This window comes from Larus michahellis, chromosome 14 (genome assembly GCF_964199755.1).
Source record: "Larus michahellis chromosome 14, bLarMic1.1, whole genome shotgun sequence".
Lineage (NCBI taxonomy): Eukaryota > Metazoa > Chordata > Aves > Charadriiformes > Laridae > Larus > Larus michahellis.
This window is the reverse complement of record NC_133909.1, coordinates 2,347,681-2,363,929: the sequence shown is the minus strand read 5'-3', so window position 1 is coordinate 2,363,929 and position 16,249 is coordinate 2,347,681. Positions and strand designations below refer to the sequence as shown.

General features: G+C 56.9%; 1 pseudogene; it reads left to right on the top strand.

Moving 5' to 3' along the window:
* Window positions 1-14,901: 14,901 nt before the first annotated feature.
* On the top strand, window positions 14,902-16,024 carry LOC141751393 (RING finger protein 222-like; annotated as a pseudogene).
* The last annotated feature ends 225 nt before the right edge of the window (window positions 16,025-16,249 follow it).

The window sequence follows — 16,249 nt, the reverse complement described above, 5'->3', positions numbered from 1 at the left end:
TTTTTCTCTTTCCACTGCTCTTTCACGGTGTGCCAGAAAGCAACTGAAAATATCCTGGATGCAACTAAGAGCAAATCCACCCACGGGGATTCATTCCTACCCATTCGGTCTGTGATTTTAGAAGAAAAAGTGTCATGTCCTCCTCCTTTGGAGTCTGATGTGGAAAAAGCACAGGATGAAGCCATGTCTCGAATCACCTCCTTTTCCTCCATGGGCCTTAGCGTGGCTTTTAGGAGGATCTGCCCCATGACCTTCCCAGCCACAGAGGTGACGCCGACACGTCGGTACCCTCCTTTAAACTCTTTTTAAAAATGGGTGCAATGTTTCCCTTTTTCCAGTGCCCGGGCACTTCACCTGATGCCATGACTTTTCAAATACCACCTTCTTCCAGGAACACCCCTTGATTCCTTTGGGGTATTGCACTGGTGTTTCCCTCCTGGCTCCTGTGACCTCAGGAGCCCCCGGCTCATCTCTCCAAGACTTCAAGTGTGAGGCAGCGTCACCAGCGCGTCTCAGAGCAACAGGCCCTCGCTGGCACCCTGTCCCTCCAACCTTGGCATCGCATCCCACCGGGACAGCCCGATATTGTCCCCCTCTCCCTTCAAGCCTTGTTTAAAGCTCTGTCAATGAGCCCCGCTACCTCCTGAGCAAAGACCCTCTTCCCCCTTGGAGGTGGGTGGGGAGACACTGGCCCAGGTTGCCCAGAGAGGTGGGGGAGGCCCCATCCCTGGAGACATTCAAGGCCAGGCTGGATGAGGCTCTGAGCAACCTGATCCAGGTGAAGATGTCCCTGCTGACTGCAGGGGGGTTGGACTAGATGGCCTTGAGAGGTCCCTTCCTACCCAACACATTCTATGATTCTGTGTACTTTCTAACCACTTTTTTGGGGAAAATATGTCAAGGGTTCTAAAAAGAGGCAGTTAAAGCACTTTAGTTTCTGCAGAGCCCGTTTTGATGTTGGAAATAACAATGCCAATGATGTAAATTAGCTAGCAGGAATTTGGAGTGAGGCTCCCTGGGTGTGATGGTGCTGTTACCTGAAATAAAAGCTCTCGAAACCAAAAGTAGTTTAGAGAGGAAATACTGCTTTATTTGCCACCAGCCTGAACAGATCCTCCACAGGGAGGTCCTGCAGGCCCAGGTGCCAGAGCATGGCCAGCAGCAGTCTGCGCAGGGCCACGAAGTCGATGGCCCTGATCTTGGTCGTCCCGATGGCGACATCCAGCAGCTGGGCCAGGCTGAGCTGGGCCATGGCTGCTGCCGTGCCTGAAGCGACAGAGGGACCTGAGCGGGACCTGAGCTCCTGGGGGAGTGGGAGAAAGAGCTGCCCAGGGGGCCCTTTCTGCCTGGGGGAGACTGGGATGGGTGGGAGGGATGGGCAGTCAAAGGCTTCCTCCTCCTCCCCTCGTCCTCGTCCTCCTCCCTGTCAGCGTCCTCCTTGTCCTCGTGCTTCTCCTCCTCCTCCTCCTCCTCTGTTGCCTCCTAGCAGCAGAGTGGTCACAGCGGTGGGACGGGTGACAAGGGACAATGCAGCGTCCCCCGTTGCTGGGCGACGCCCCGCCCCACTCCCGGCCTGTCCTTGGGATGGGGTTATCCACAGGCATGGGAGAGGCCGAGGGTCCCGGCTGCCTTTTCCACCTCCATCCCTGAGGCGCAGCTGGCGCAGGCTGATCTGTGGCCGCAGCCAGCGCAGCCCGAGCCCGGGCAGAGGCAGCTCCCTCGCAGGGCTGTCCCGGTCACTCAGCCCGCTCCGGTGACACGTCCCGCAGGAGACCAGGCCCGGCTCCCAACCGCCGCCATTATTGTGGTTTTCTGAGGCAGCAAAGGGTTGGCGCGGAGGGGAGTTGGGGGGGTCCGGGCCAGGGCATTGGGAGCGGGGGCTCCCCCAGGAACTCACTGGGATCATTGTCTGGGTTTTGTTATTGTCTTTAAGGGGAAGACATGCTGCTGGGGTGGGCACTGGCCCATGGGATCCTCTAGCTGGCCTTTTCTTCCCCCACTTTATTTTTTTAATCTATCGCTATAATCTATGTGTATCATATATATATAAATCCAGGGAGAAGGAAGCAGCATCCCAGAGGTACTGAAGGGTGTGTGGGGGTTCTCTAACAGCCCACTTCATGCCCGAGCAGCCCTGCAGCAGGGCAGGAGAGGGCAGAGGGGGAATAATGAAAAATAAATGGATGGAGGTGGCTGTCGAGAGCCCGGATCATGGCCACGGCGGCACGGAGCCACTGGTGCCCCCCCAGCTCTGGATTTCCCAGACAGGTGCTGCAGCGCCCAGAGCAACACGCGCCTCTCCTCTGGCTTCTGGAATTCAGCACGGCTTCTTGCACAGACCCCCCTGAACCCCCCCTCACCCCGTCCTCCCTCCTCTGCACCTCTGCAGGGCCAGGGCAAAGCAGAACTGGGGGCTGCGATTTGTCAATGTGTTCCCCCCAGCCCTGTGACCACCGTTCATCTCCCTTCTCCAGGGAATTAATTTTACTAATTAAAGAATAGTAATGCATTTAAATTTTAAATAACAATCATGATTTTATTAATTAAAAATCTATATATCACTTTTGGAACACCAGCTCTCCCTGCCCGTCTTTCTGGGTGCTGGATCCATTCCCAGTGTCCCCGGTGCCTGGGAGAGGTGGCCGTTGCCTGAGTCCGTCTCCGTTGGCTCAGCACGGACTGGAAAGCTCAGCGCTGGGTCTGACGGGACCAGGCACACAGGCTGTGCCCAGGACCATCAAAGGCACTCCAGGGACACATCCTGGTTCCTTGGGAATGCAAGCAGGGACACGTAGAGCAACGGTGACATCTGAGACGGGGGCAGGCGCTCCCTCAGATGGAGGAGGACTTCTGATGCCAGCGCCACCACCCCAGGGATGCAGGCAGGGTCCCCTGGTACCCAGGCCATCATCTCAGGGATGCAGCCGGCACCTCCAGGGAGCCAAGGAGAAGAAGCAGGGGGTCAGCCAAGCCCCGCCCCCCCCCGCCCTCACATGCAGCCTAGCCTTCCTAGTGCTGAGAAGGTCCAGGGAAAGGAGGCTTTGGGCAAAGGAGAAGCAGGGATGGGGAGATGGGGAGGGAAAGAGCCCCGGGAGCTGGGCACTGGTCTGTGCTGGGAGGCAGCATCCATCTCTGCTTGTGGCTCTGGAGCTGTGAGTGTTGACCCTGGGGATGTGATCTGGGAACTGTTGACTCATTGCATCTCAAGAGCTTTGTGAGGCTCGAACTTGCCAAGCCTGGCTGCTCCTGGTCTCAAGAAAGATGACCTCAGACCCAGCAGTTTTCTGACCACTAGAAAAAGCCTGGCCAACCTTTGGCCTTGCATGGCTCCCACCCTGGACCCCATGTCACGAGTCTGGCAGGTGCTGGGGAGTATGAGCTTTCCTGCTCAGACTGATATTTGCCTCCGAACAGCCTTGCTCTTATACCCCCACCCTGCTGCCTCCTTCCCTGTCTGCCCGAGGATAGCGTTTGGTGCAGGACTCGCCATGTGCATGCGAGATCAGCTGCTCACACCTACTCACAGTCCCCATCCAAGTGCCATGGTGACAACATCAGGAGCAATATTTCATCCTTGTAAGCCAGTGGGTTGAATCATGGCTATTTGGAGCCCACGAGAGGGGCCGTGGGGGTCTGTGTGCCCCCAGCGAGGGGAAGGAAGGGCTGGGGCTGGAGCTGGGGTGGGGGTAGGGAGGGATGAGAGTGGAGGAGCTGTAGAGAGAGGTGGGTTTGGGGAGGGTATAGGGCTGGGAGGGATATGGGAGATCATACAGGGAAGGGTGGGGCTGGGAGAGGTATAGGGAGACATGGGGCTGGGAGGGGTGTAAGGAGGGATGGAGCTGGGAGGGATGTGGGGAGAGATGGGGTGGGGAGAGATGAGGGGAGATGAGGCTGGGAAGGATGTGGTTTGGATGGGACTGGGAAGGATGGGATTGGGAGGGGTGTGGGGAGGGATGGAACTGGGAGGGATGGGACTGGGAGGGATGTGGTTTGGATGGGACTGGGAAGGATGAGACTGGGCAGGGAGTGGGAGTAGGGGGAATGGAGGGAGTACAGCTTTGTGAAAGACATGGCATGGCGATGCTGTAGGGAGTGTACAGAGAGGCAGGGATCTAGGAGGGCTTTGGGGAGCAGGGGTCGATGGGCAACAGCTCTGGGGGACCATGTGGCAGGGCAGTGGCTCTGGGAGGGTTGCCAGAGGGACAAGTGGCCCAGGCAGAGCCCCCCGGCGCTCCCTGCCCAGCCCCTGCAGCGAGGCTTTGCAGATGGGGACATCCCATGGCTTTGCCGGGGGCGGGGGACCCGATGGCTCTGTGCTGACGTGTTCCCCAGCCACTGGCAGCGCTGGCAGTGGGGTCAGCAGAGGCTCGGCTTGTCTGGCGCGTGCCGTGTCCTCGCAGCCTGCTGGGATGTTGCAAGAGCCGGGAAAGCAAAGTCACCGCTGCTCTGCGAGCTGCCCCCGTGAGCCGGCCGGGCTGGGGGGACTCTCCTCCCCAGGACTGGGTCTGGGTGAAGCCAAGTGCAGCGTACGGCCACGGCACCTGCCCTTGCAATGGCTGCAGCAGCCTGGGGCTGATTTTCAGGGAGGAGGGAGGTCGGGTGCTGACTGCTTGACCTACAGCCATGTGTCAGCCATACCCAGCGCTCTCCTGGGAGGTATCCAGATGGCCCAGCGGGATTGCTACCCAGACAGCCCAGGCAAAGGCAGGTCAGGTGAAAGCTTCAGGATGAGGAGCTTCATTAGGGCAGTGGCTGCCACCAGCTGGCAGCCACATCCCACCGCCTGCCGAGGGATGAGGGACTGCCATCCTCTGCAGGTCAGCCCGGGGCAAGACCTCAGTGTGGGGACAGTGCTGCCGGGCCAGAGGGCTGGCCAGATCTGGGGCCAGGCCAAGGGCTGACACATAACAGGGCACTTCTTCAAGCATGAAGGCAGCAGACCCTCTGTTGTACGCAACAACGCCGATCACTTCCTTTATCCTCCCTTTATGCCTCACCCGAAGTCCCCCTTTGAGCTGGCTGTGTCCATCCACATGGAGCCTTTTTTTGATAAATGTAGCTATTTTTCTTGACTACTGTGAGTGCCACCTTTGGTGCCTGGGCAGTATTTGCTGAATCGCTCCTTTAACAGACTTTGCCAGCGATGCCTAAAAGTACTGTTTTGCAGCTCAGCTTGCCTGCCAAAAGCACAGCCACCCTGAAACGCTGGTTGTCTTGGTTATTGCCAGGCTGCTCGTGGGGTGCAGGGGTGACCTCTTAGGCACCCTGGATCTGCTTGTGCCCATTTTCCTGGGGGTCCTTAACGATGGACATGGAGGGCCAAGGAGATGTGGGAAACTGCTGTGACACCAGCCACAGCCCCGATGCCGGCTCGGGAGCGTCTCTGTGCTGGACCCATCATCCTCCCAGGATGCAGAAGGGGACACCCGGGCACCACCTGCCCTGTCCCTCATGGGACACCGTGGGTTGGGGGTTGTCAGGACCCTTGTGTGTTTTCCAGCTGACCCCATCTAGAAGGGAGGACTGGGGTTATCCTTCCTATATTTTGACTACGGGGACTGCAGAGCCCACAGGATGGTGGGACGGGGACAGTAGCCCTCCTGCCTTGTGCCAGCATGTCTGGGCAGATGCATTTTTTCCCAAGCATCCTCCTGTCACTAACTCACTTGTGTTTCTGGTTGATGATCCACCAGCTGACCCTGGCTGGTGGAGCAGCTCTGCCTGCAAACTCTCTGCTCACAGCACCATGCTGACTGCATGGTCATAAGACCCTGGAAAAATCACGAAATGAACCAAAATCGAGTATGTAGTGCTCCTTTTATGGAGCCTTTCCTTTCCGGGCCACTCCAGTGTGTGTGGTGTTGCAGGGCTAGAAGCTGACCTCTACTTGTTCCCATTAAAAGTGGGAGCTTTTGTTCCCATGGGTAAAAGTGATAGCACGGTCTTGCAGCCTGTCTCAGCGATGGTGGGGGATAGTGAATTGTGTGGCAGCATAGACACAAGGAGTAGTGATAATTTGGTAACTACAGTAGTGTCCGAGAATGCTCAGGTGCAAATCAGGGCCTGTCCCCCCAAGAAAGTGGCAGGACAATTAACCCAACTGAAGTGCATCTACACTAATGCATGCAGCATGGGGAATAAGCAGGACGAGCTGGAGGCCATCGTGCAGCAGGGAAACTATGATGTGGTTGCCATCACGGAAATGTGGTTGGAAGACACACACAAGTGGAGTGCTGTAATTGATGGCTACCAGCTTTTCAGAAGAGATAGGCAAGGGAAGAGAGGTGGTGGGGTGGCCCTCTATGTTAGGGGCGGCCCTCTATGTTAGGGGCGGTTTTGAATGTCTAGAACTCAACAGTGTGAATGACAGTGTTGAGTGTGTATGGATAAAAATCAAGGGGAAGGCCAACAAGGCAGATATGGTGATGGGAGTTTGTTATAGACCCCCTAATCAGGATGTAGAAACCGATAAAGTATTCTATAAGCGTCTGGCAGAGGTCTTGCGATCATCTGCCCTTGTTCTCGTGGGGGATTTCAACTTCCCAGATGTCCGCTGGGAATACTACACAGCAGAGAGGGAACAGTCCCGGAGGTTCGTGGAGTGTGTGGAAGACAACTTCCTAACACAGCTGGTGAAGGAACCTACTAGGGGAAGTGCCCTACTGGACCTACTGTTTGTTAACAGAGAAGGTCTTGTTGGGGATGTAAAGGTTGGAGGTCGTCTTGGGCAGAGTGACCATGAAATGATAGAGTTTTCAATTCTTGGTGAAGCGAGGCGGGGAGCCAGCAAAACTGCCACCTTGGATTTCCGAAGGGCAGACCTTAACCTGTTTAGGAGCATGGTTGAGAGTGTCCCTTGGGAGGCAGTTTTGAAGAGCAAAGGTGCCCAGGAAGGCTGGTCATACTTCAAGCAGGTGCTCTTAGAAGCACAGGAGAAGGCCATCCCCATGTCCCGAAAGACGAGCCGACGGGGAAGAAGGCCAGCCTGGCTAAATAGAGAGCTTTGGCTGGACCTCAGGAAAAAAAGGAAGGCTTACATTCTCTGGAAAAGGGGCTTAGCAACTTATGAGGATTATCAAGATATAACAAAGCTATGCAGGGGGAAGATTAGAAGGGCCAAAGCTCAATCAGAACTCAGCTTGGCCACTGCAGTTAAAGACAACAAGAAGAGATTTTTCCAGTATATCAACAGAAAAAGGAAGACTAGGGAAAATATAGGTCCACTGATGAATGAGACGGGTGCCCTAGTGGTGGAAGACACAGAGAAGGCAGAGTTACTGAATGCCTTCTTTTCTTCGGTCTTCACTGATAAAGCCGTCCCTCACGCATCCCATACCCTGGAGGCAAGGGGGAAGGTCTGGAGAGAGGAAGATTTTCCCTTAGTTGAGGAGGACCGGGTCAGAGACCACTTGGCCAAGCTGGACATTCATAAATCCATGGGCCCTGACGGGATGCACCCGCGAGTGCTGAGAGAGCTGGCAGATGTTATCGCTAGACCGCTCTCCATTGTCTTTGCAAGGTCACGGGGAACAGGAGAGGTGCCTGAGGACTGGAGGAAGGCTGACATCACTCCAATCTTCAAAAAAGGCAAGAAGGAGGACCCAGGGAACTACAGGCCGGTTAGTCTCACCTCTGTCCCTGGGAAGGTAATGGAGCGACTCATTCTGGATGTCGTCTCCAAACACGTAGAGGAACAGGAAGTTATTGGAAGTGGTCAGCATGGATTTACCAAGGGCAAATCATGCCTGACCAATCTGATAGCTTTCTATGATGTTATAACGGGTTGGCTGGATGAGGGGAGAGCCGTAGATGTCATCTACCTTGACCTTAGCAAGGCTTTTGACACTGTCTCCCATAACATCCTCATTAGGAAGCTGAGGAAGTATGGGCTAGACGAGGTGACAGTGAGGTGGATCGAGAGCTGGCTGAGTGACAGAACCCAGAGGGTTGTGATCAGCGGCACAGAGTCCAGTTGGAGGCCTGTAACCAGTGGTGTCCCTCAGGGGTCAATACTTGGTCCAATTTTGTTCAATATATTCATTAATGACCTAGATGAGGGGACAGAGTGTATCCTCAGCAAGTTTGCTGATGATACCAAGCTGGGAGGGGTGGCCGACACTCCAGAGGGCCGTGCTGCCATCCAGCGTGACCTGGACAGGCTGGAGAGCTGGGCAGAGAAGAACCAAATGAGGTTCAACAAAAGCAAGTGTAGGGTCCTGCACCTGGGAAGGAAGAATGCCAAGCACCAGTATATGTTAGGGGCGGACCTGCTGGGAAGCAGCTCTGAGGAGAAGGACCTGGGGGTCCTGGTAGACAGCAAATTATCCATGAGCCAGCAGTGTGCCCTTGTCGCCAAGAAGGCCAATGGCATCCTGGGCTGCATAGGGAAGACTGTGGCCAGTAGGTCGAGGGAGGTCATTCTCCCCCTCTACTCTGCACTGGTGAGGCCACAACTGGAGTACTGTGTCCAGTTTTGGGCTCCCCAGTTCAAGAGGGACAGGGAACTACTGGAGCGAGTCCAGCGAAGGGCAACCAAGATGATTATGGGACTGGAGCACCTCCCTTATGAGGAAAGGCTGAAAGAGCTGGGACTCTTTAGCCTGGAGAAGAGAAGGTTGAGGGGGGACCTGATTAATGTTTACAAGTACCTAAAGGGTGGGTTTAAGGAGGACGGAGCCAGGCTCTTTTCAATGGTTCCCAGTGACAGGACAAGGGGCAATGGGCACAAGCTAGAACATAGGAAATTCCGATCAAATATGAGAAAAAACTTCTTTACGGTGAGGGTGACAGAGCACTGGAACAGGCTGCCCAGGGAGGTTGTGGAGTCCCCTTCTCTGGAGATTTTCAAGACCCGCCTGGATGCAGCCCTGAGGGATGTGCTTTAGGCAATCCTGCTCTAGCAGGGGAGTTGGACTAGATGATCTCTAGAGGTCCCTTCCAACTCTGAAGATTCCGTGATTCCGTGATTAAAGGCAGCAACCCCTCTGCAATCTCGGCCCTCCGGGAGACAGGGCTTGGAGGAAAAAGCCAAACTGCAACACAACCTGGCAGCCAAAACCACAGGGAGCATCCCGTTTTGGTAAAAGCCCCCCAGTCCCTAACCCCGGCAGCCTTTTCTCCTGACGTTGCAGGGATTCTGTGCATTGTCCCCCAGAATAAGGCTCGAGGGAGCTGCCTGGTAAAAAGGCAGCCAGAGGGGATGGTGTAAAAGAGTCCGGCAATACCCGTTGCTGCAGGGGACGCGGGTGGTAAAACATCCCTGGAGTGGCATGGCTCATGGCACAGCAGGGACGGGTCACAGTGACCGCGGAGGGTCTACAGCAGGTTTGTGTGCTTCCCCCGAGGGGCTGGTGTGGGCACCGGGGAAGGGGGGACAAGCCATTTTGCCCCCACATCCAGGGGTTTTGTGCAGCCCTGGTCTTGCTCATCATCTGAGGCGCTTGCCTTGGGCTGCCCCCGGACTCACTGAGCTGACGCTGTGTTGGTGGAGGGGGGAAAGAAGCTGAAGGAGCCCCTGGAGAGTGCAGTTGCCCTCCCAGGTATGGGAAAACCCCATGCACCGTGGGGCTGTGTGGCTCGGCCTGGACTGGACGAGACAAATCCCCAAGTTTTGCTGTCAGAATAAGGCTCCAAGGGCTCACACCAGGCTCGGGGTCATTCCTGGGAGGGTTTGTTGGAGGCAGAGGCAGGTGGGTGCTGTGATGCCCAGGTACTGTGCAGGTGCCTTCGCAAAACCGCAGCATCTGGTGGGAAAACAGGCATTGGAGAGGGGTTTGGGGATGTACCCCGTTGTTCCTTGGTGTTTGATAAGCATTCGTCATGTCAAATGACTGGATGTAAATTTCTGATCATCAGGAGGATAAGCAGATCCCATCCATCCTGGTGGGGAAGAGGCAGCATCCCAGCTGGTGGGGACCACCAGCTCCAGACCTTGGCACCCCTGGAGAGGCAGGCCCAGGGCTTTTTTTTACGGTGCACCCGGGCCCGGGTCTTTTTTTTTTTTTTTTTTTTAGGGTGGCCACAGCGGATCCGAGAGCACCAGCTGCTGGGCATGGCAAAAAGCGCTGAGGAGAAAGCTGTCGGAAGAGCTTCTGCTAGGTGTTTTGGGCTGTCTTGGCTAAATCAGCAGCTTGATGGTGGGTCTGCATCCTGCCAGGTGCCTGACAGGCAGGATGGAGACATGCAGAAGGAAAAGACACTTATTTTCCCACTCTGAATTCAAGTAAAGCAAGTATGGGAAAAGATGGACCCCCTTAAAGGGCTTGGGTGCCTCCAAACTCATCCATCTTTTCCATCTATGTGAGTTTATTTTGACAGCATGGGAATGGATACAACTAAGACAGGGGCCAGGACCCTTGGACCCTCCACCCCTTGGATTTACTTTTTCCCCTCTTCCCTTCACCTGGTTCCCACCAGTGCCAACTATTCACCATGTTTGAGCCGGGGCTGGGAAGTGGTGGGAGGAGAACGGGCTGAGCAGAAACTTGGAGAAAGCCTCAGATTTGCAGGTTGAGCCATCGCTAAGGAAAAACCTGGGGGAGTTTGGGAGGACTGGCCGTGTCGTGGGAGGGATGGGGCAGGTCTCCCCAGGTGAGGGACACTTCAGCCAGCCCATCCTTTCCAGCAGCCACCAGCCATGTGGATGGGTTGTGGCTGCATGGCAAAGCTCCGCGCGTGCATCTTGCCGTCAGGAATAAAGCCATGATTTTTCTCATCGGGATCCTCGCCCTCGTTGAGAGAAGGGATGGAGGACACGTCTCTGCTCATTGGAAATGTCCCTGCTTCATCTCTTATGATTTGGAGAAGTGCAGCATGGATTTGTTATGGAAATATCGAGACCTATAGTGAATATTTGCCTGGCACCAGGCTCACATATAGTTCGATCTTCTGGCTTTAAATGTGCTTTGAAAATAAGCACTTTCACGTAACTATATCTAATATTATTTTCCCTCCTCCCCACCTGGTCGGTGACAGTGGGAAGTTGGGGTGATGCTGTGGAAGACAAGGGCTGTCTGCAGCATCCACTTGTCCTTGCAAAAGGCTGCAGAGCTCTGCCCAAAAGCCATCGCAGTTTTAGTGAAGGGACCCCCGGCCACCCCCGCCTGTAGGGAGGGCCGTGTCCTCTTCTGGGTCAGAATGTCCCTTGTTCCCTGGAAGCCACCAACCCCAGAGCAGAGAAGGTCTCAGCTGTGGTCCCTGGAGAGAAGCTGAGCCTGATGCTGCCTTCTTGCTTGGATAAAAGGATCCTGGAGACCTTGACCCTGCACTGGGTTTGAGGGGGCTGAAACACTGGCCGTGAGCTGCATTGCTTAAAGCCGGAGAAAAACATACAGGCAGCGTATAGGGACTTGCTTTGCTCCTGAAACTGGTTTCTTCTCCCTCAAGCACCAGCAGACTCAATCCTGTCATTCATAGTTCATAGCTCATGGTTTCCGACTGCGGGGAGCATTCAAAGTATGGGAAACAGGAATTTCCACCCCGCCTTGGTGCTGGCAGAGAGCAAACTGAAGCTGGGGAGATGCTCGGCTGCCCCAAATCTGCTCTCGCTGGCCCAGATCACTCATTCAGCAATGGAGATCTCGGTGGGTGCAACCCTGGCACCTCCAGCAGCTTCAAGGAGGGGCCAGGGAGGGGGATGGGGATGCCCACCCCAGGGGTGACTGTGCAACCTCAGCCCCGGCACGATCTGTCTGGAGAGGTTTCAGCCTCAATTTCTGGACCATCCCAAGAAAACTGGGATAAGGAGTGGAGTGGCTTGGTCCCTGATCTTAAGCGGGGGGTGTGGAAGGTGTTGACATGCTGCGGGTCTCCTTCCAGCGAGGGACAGGGCTTCACGGCTTGAGACATCCCCCGTGGGGCATGTCTCCCACCATGGGTGCTCTCTTTTGGCAGCTGCCCCAGTGCACGGGACGGCTCGGCGGGGCTGCACCTCCCCTGCTCCTTCCAGAAACCAGCCCCATGTTGTAACTGCTGCAACCGCTGCACCCACGAGCGACTGATACTGCTGCCCACGCCTGCAGCCCTGCCGCGACAGCCAGCCGCACGAAACCACCCCTCCTGCCCATAGAGGACCTCCAGGGCCCATCTCACTGGGGTTTGGGTGCCAGAGGTGCATCTCCTCTTCTGCCTGCCCCACGGATCCTGCAGAGCCCTGGGCATCTTCTTGGGGCGGGAGGACCGCAGGGCTGGGAATGCTTGTGCGGAGCATCTCTCTGCCCCAAGGCAAGACTCCCCGCTATGTCAGGGTTCTCCGGAAGGCTTTCCATGATGGAGACTCCAGGCCCTGCAGGGGCCATTGGGGCCCCTTGATGGTTCAAATCCAGGTCCCGTGGCTGCACTGCCACAGCCAGAGCTGGGGAAGGCGTGCAGGCGGGGCGCCTTGGGGTCACTGTGCCTGCTCTGGGAATCTCATCCTCACATCCCTGTGGAGCCGCTCAGCAAGCCTGAGTGTGGGCTGGCAGCCCCGTGGCCACTGGCCGGGCTGAGGGGTGGCAGGGGTGGCTGGAAAGAGTCGAGACTGTGGGAGAAGTGACCCACCCCGTGGCAGTTTCTTCAAGGCTTTGCAGGGGAGACACCTCTCAGGTTCTCGCCTGGGGGTCGAGCGAGGGATGGGCAGCACCCTGGGACACATGTAAGGCCACAGGGAACCTTCTCCATGTGTGTTTCCAGCCGGCACCTGGCCAAACAGTGACTCATGAGCCACCTGCGGCTGCTGAGATGGCCAAGCTCGGGGCTTCTGCCTGCCCTGAGCCCACAGGGCTACTGCCGCTGCCTGGACTGCAGTTCCCAAAGATGCTGGAAACCCCCTCCAGGGCAGGTTCAAGGCAGCAGTGGCCCTCGAGCCTGCTGGAGTGTGTTTGCTGGGCTGTGTGCTGCCACACCGGTACTTGGGTGAGCGTCTGATGGTGTAGGGCGGGGAGCGCAGGGCTGGAGTGCGGAGTGTTTGGGGGATGAGGAGGGGAGGGGGCGTAGGGATGAAGATGTGGCCAGGGCGAGGAACAGGGAGCTGTGGCGGCTGGAGGCAAGAATTGTTTGGCAGGAGCCCAGCCCTGGTGCAGGGTGCTGCCGGTCACCCTGCTCTGCAGCAACAGAGGGAATTTGGGCTCCCGACATCCCCTTTAGCGACTGTTTCATTGGGGTTTGAGCTCAGGGATGAGCCCGACTACAGGTGCCCATCACATGAGGGAAAGCAGGCAGGACCGTGCTGCCTGTCCCTGCCCTCCGACGCCTGACACTGGCTCCTCGCCCCCTCCCTGGCCAACCAGGCAAATATCAGGCCTTTAAAACGGGGAACGAGTTCCTCCGCATTCAATCCCCGGGAGCTGGCCCTGTCCCTGCTCCAGCTTCTGCGCAACACGCCCGCATGACATGCGCAGCCAACACCTCCGTGTTAGATAGGTGTCCCAGTCCCCTCCCCAGCTGGTGCTCGGTGCTGGGGCACGGCCAGCCCCGCTTCTGGGGACAGCAGTGGAGTGCATGGAGGGGCTCCTGCCCTGGTGCCCTGCAGCAGGTAAGGGGGCTTTGGGGGCACAGAGGAGCTGGTGCACAGGGTCAGGGTCTCCTTCTGCAGCACTCTGGGGGACCAGGTCCCTGATCCCTCTTAAAGCAGAGCAGGAGCCTGCATCTTTCTTCTCTTTGATTGGGAGGGGATGGTTTGTTGTGTTCTTGTGACCGTCCTGGCGCAGGGGATGGCTCCCAAGGAAGAGGAGGTCAGCCAAGGAGGGGATGGCAAAACCTCCAGAGACAGCTGTGAGGATGCCCATGGGCACAGTCATGCGTGAGAAAAGGGGTGCAGGTTGGGTCGGGTCTGACAATGCTGCAAGGTCTGGAAAAACCTGCAGGTTTTATGAAGCTCAGGTTTTAAGAGAAAGGAGCTGAGCTGAGCATCCCTCCTCCCCTCTCCCCTCTCTCCTCTCCCCTTTCCCCTCTCCTCTCTTCCTCCGCCCTTCACCCATCTCCCGCTCCCTTCTCCCTTTTCCCCTCTCCTCTCTCCCTTCTTCCCGCTCCCCTCTCCCTTCCTTGAGCCGCCGCATGAATGCTCCCTGCCCTGGGAGACGCACGGCAGAGCTTCAGACCCAGCCCAGACGCGGGTCTGGGGATCCCAGCGGCCCCGCGCTCCCCCTGGCGCCCCAGGCTGGGGCAGGGGCCAGGCGGGATGGCTGGGCTCTGCCCTCCCTGCTCTGACTAAGAGGAGACACCGGGCTCCGGGGCTTGCTGACCACACCATGCTCCGGCGTGAGGAGCACAGCCTGGAGATGGCTGTGGCCTGGCCACCAGCCTGGGACATCCTCCAGCAGCCTGGAAGGAGCCTGGCGTGGGTGCTCGCTGCCTGCCCCGGGTCCAGCACGCCCCCTCTCCATCCCCGGGGGGTCCTGTGCTCCCACCTGTCCCACTGCCCTGGCCTCACCCTGCTCCCGCTGGCCCCTCTGTGTCCCCTGGGATGGGAGCGTCTCCCTTTCCATGGCAGGTTTCTTTGTGGGATGGGAGTTCCCACCTCCCGTGCACCTGGAGCTGGCAGCAGTGCACGGAGGCACTCGTGACACAAGCTGAACCTGCTTTATCTGTACCACGTGCTGAGCACGTCCATCCAGGGGCTCGTGCATGTGATTTTGCAGCCGGGGATTGTTGCCCCCGCTGGCTCTGGAGTTGGGGTCCTCCCGTCATCTCTCTCTTGCCCCAAGGGCCACACTGAGAGGCGTAATGCTCCTGAAAATGGCCTGTCTTGTTGAGAGGATGCCTAGTAGCTGTCAACTGCATCTGTTAGGGGCAAGAGGGCAAAAGCAAGAGAGCAGGGAGGAGGAGGAGAGATGAAGAGATGGATCATGCTTATCATTTCAACCTTATTAACCCATCGTGCCTCTTCCTCGCAGCTGGGGAGCGCCTGTGGCCGACAGAGCAGGGATGTCTGAGGCCTCGTCCAGCAAGGAGGGACCCCCAGCCGAGTGCCCCGTGTGCTACGAGAAGTTCCACCCACTGGAGGCCATGCACCGCCAGCTCAGCTGCGGGCACACCTTCTGCCACGACTGCCTGGTGAAGTGCTTGCTCTCCGCCAAGCTTGACGGCCAGGTCCAGAGCAGCATCATCTGCCCATCTGCCGCTACGTGACTTTCCTCAGCAAGAAGGCAGCTCTATGGCCGCCCAAGGCAGGCACCAACCTCCGGGCCCTGGAGATGCCTCTGTCACCTTCCTCCTTGTCCCATCTGACCAAATTGGAGGCCAGCAACACCTTGGTGGTGCCCAGCCATTTTGTGATGCCGGTGCAGAGCTCCGGCCGGTGCTGCAGCACGGGGAACAGCCCCATGGACTCGCAGGGGGTCCCAGGAGAGCTGGCACGGGAAGCCCACATCTTTGTCATCAGTGACCATGGGATGCCACTGGTGGATGTGGACTGCAGCTCCCTGGGGAGGAGAAGCAGAACGGAAACACGAAGCTCGGTGTCATCCAGCTCGGCCCTGGGGGTGAAATGCTGCCAGTCGCCCATCGCCCTCGCCGTCCTGCTCGTCTTGACGGTGGCCATGCTGGCGGCTGTGCTCCCTCGGCTGCTGCTGGTGAAGAGGGACTCGTAGCAGGGATGGGATCAGCTCAGATGCTGGAGGTGTCACTGATGCTGGGACAGAGCTAGGGCTGGGACCTCTCTCAAAAGATCCCATGAGAAAGTCCAGAAGCAGCTCCAGGTGAAGCTCTCTCTCATCTGGCCAGGGACTGAACGGACTTTCAGACCTTTCCGCAGATCTCCGGGTGCTCACAGTGTCGTCGCTGGCATTTTCTGCCTCTTTTGGTTAAAATGTGGCTGGTCAAACCCTGCTAGTGGGTTCCCCTGGTGTCTTAGCAGAGAGCATGGTTTCTCCTCCCGCACCCTGTTGAGGAGAAATAACTGGACTCCAGACGATCCAATGTGAATCAACAGAAGCCGTTTATTAAGCACCGATCATCATCTTTTATACCCTGTGTTGTAGCCGTACACGCGACTCGCTTATTTCTGATCAGCGAGTTACACTGTCCACGCGCTGTGCATGCAGTTCGTTCACACATCAGATTGGTTACAAGAATTCGCATAGTAAATTGCTTAGTCATTAGCACAACATGTTTTCTACCTTCTCAGTTCCCGTTTTTCCCATGTACTAATTCCATCTTCTACCGCCTGTTTTGCTCTTAATCTAATCTCTCACAGTAGGGAGGCTGGCTCACATGGCCATTTTCTCTCAGATACATTCCTACAATACCCCCTTTTTCTTCTTGAGCCAGCCAG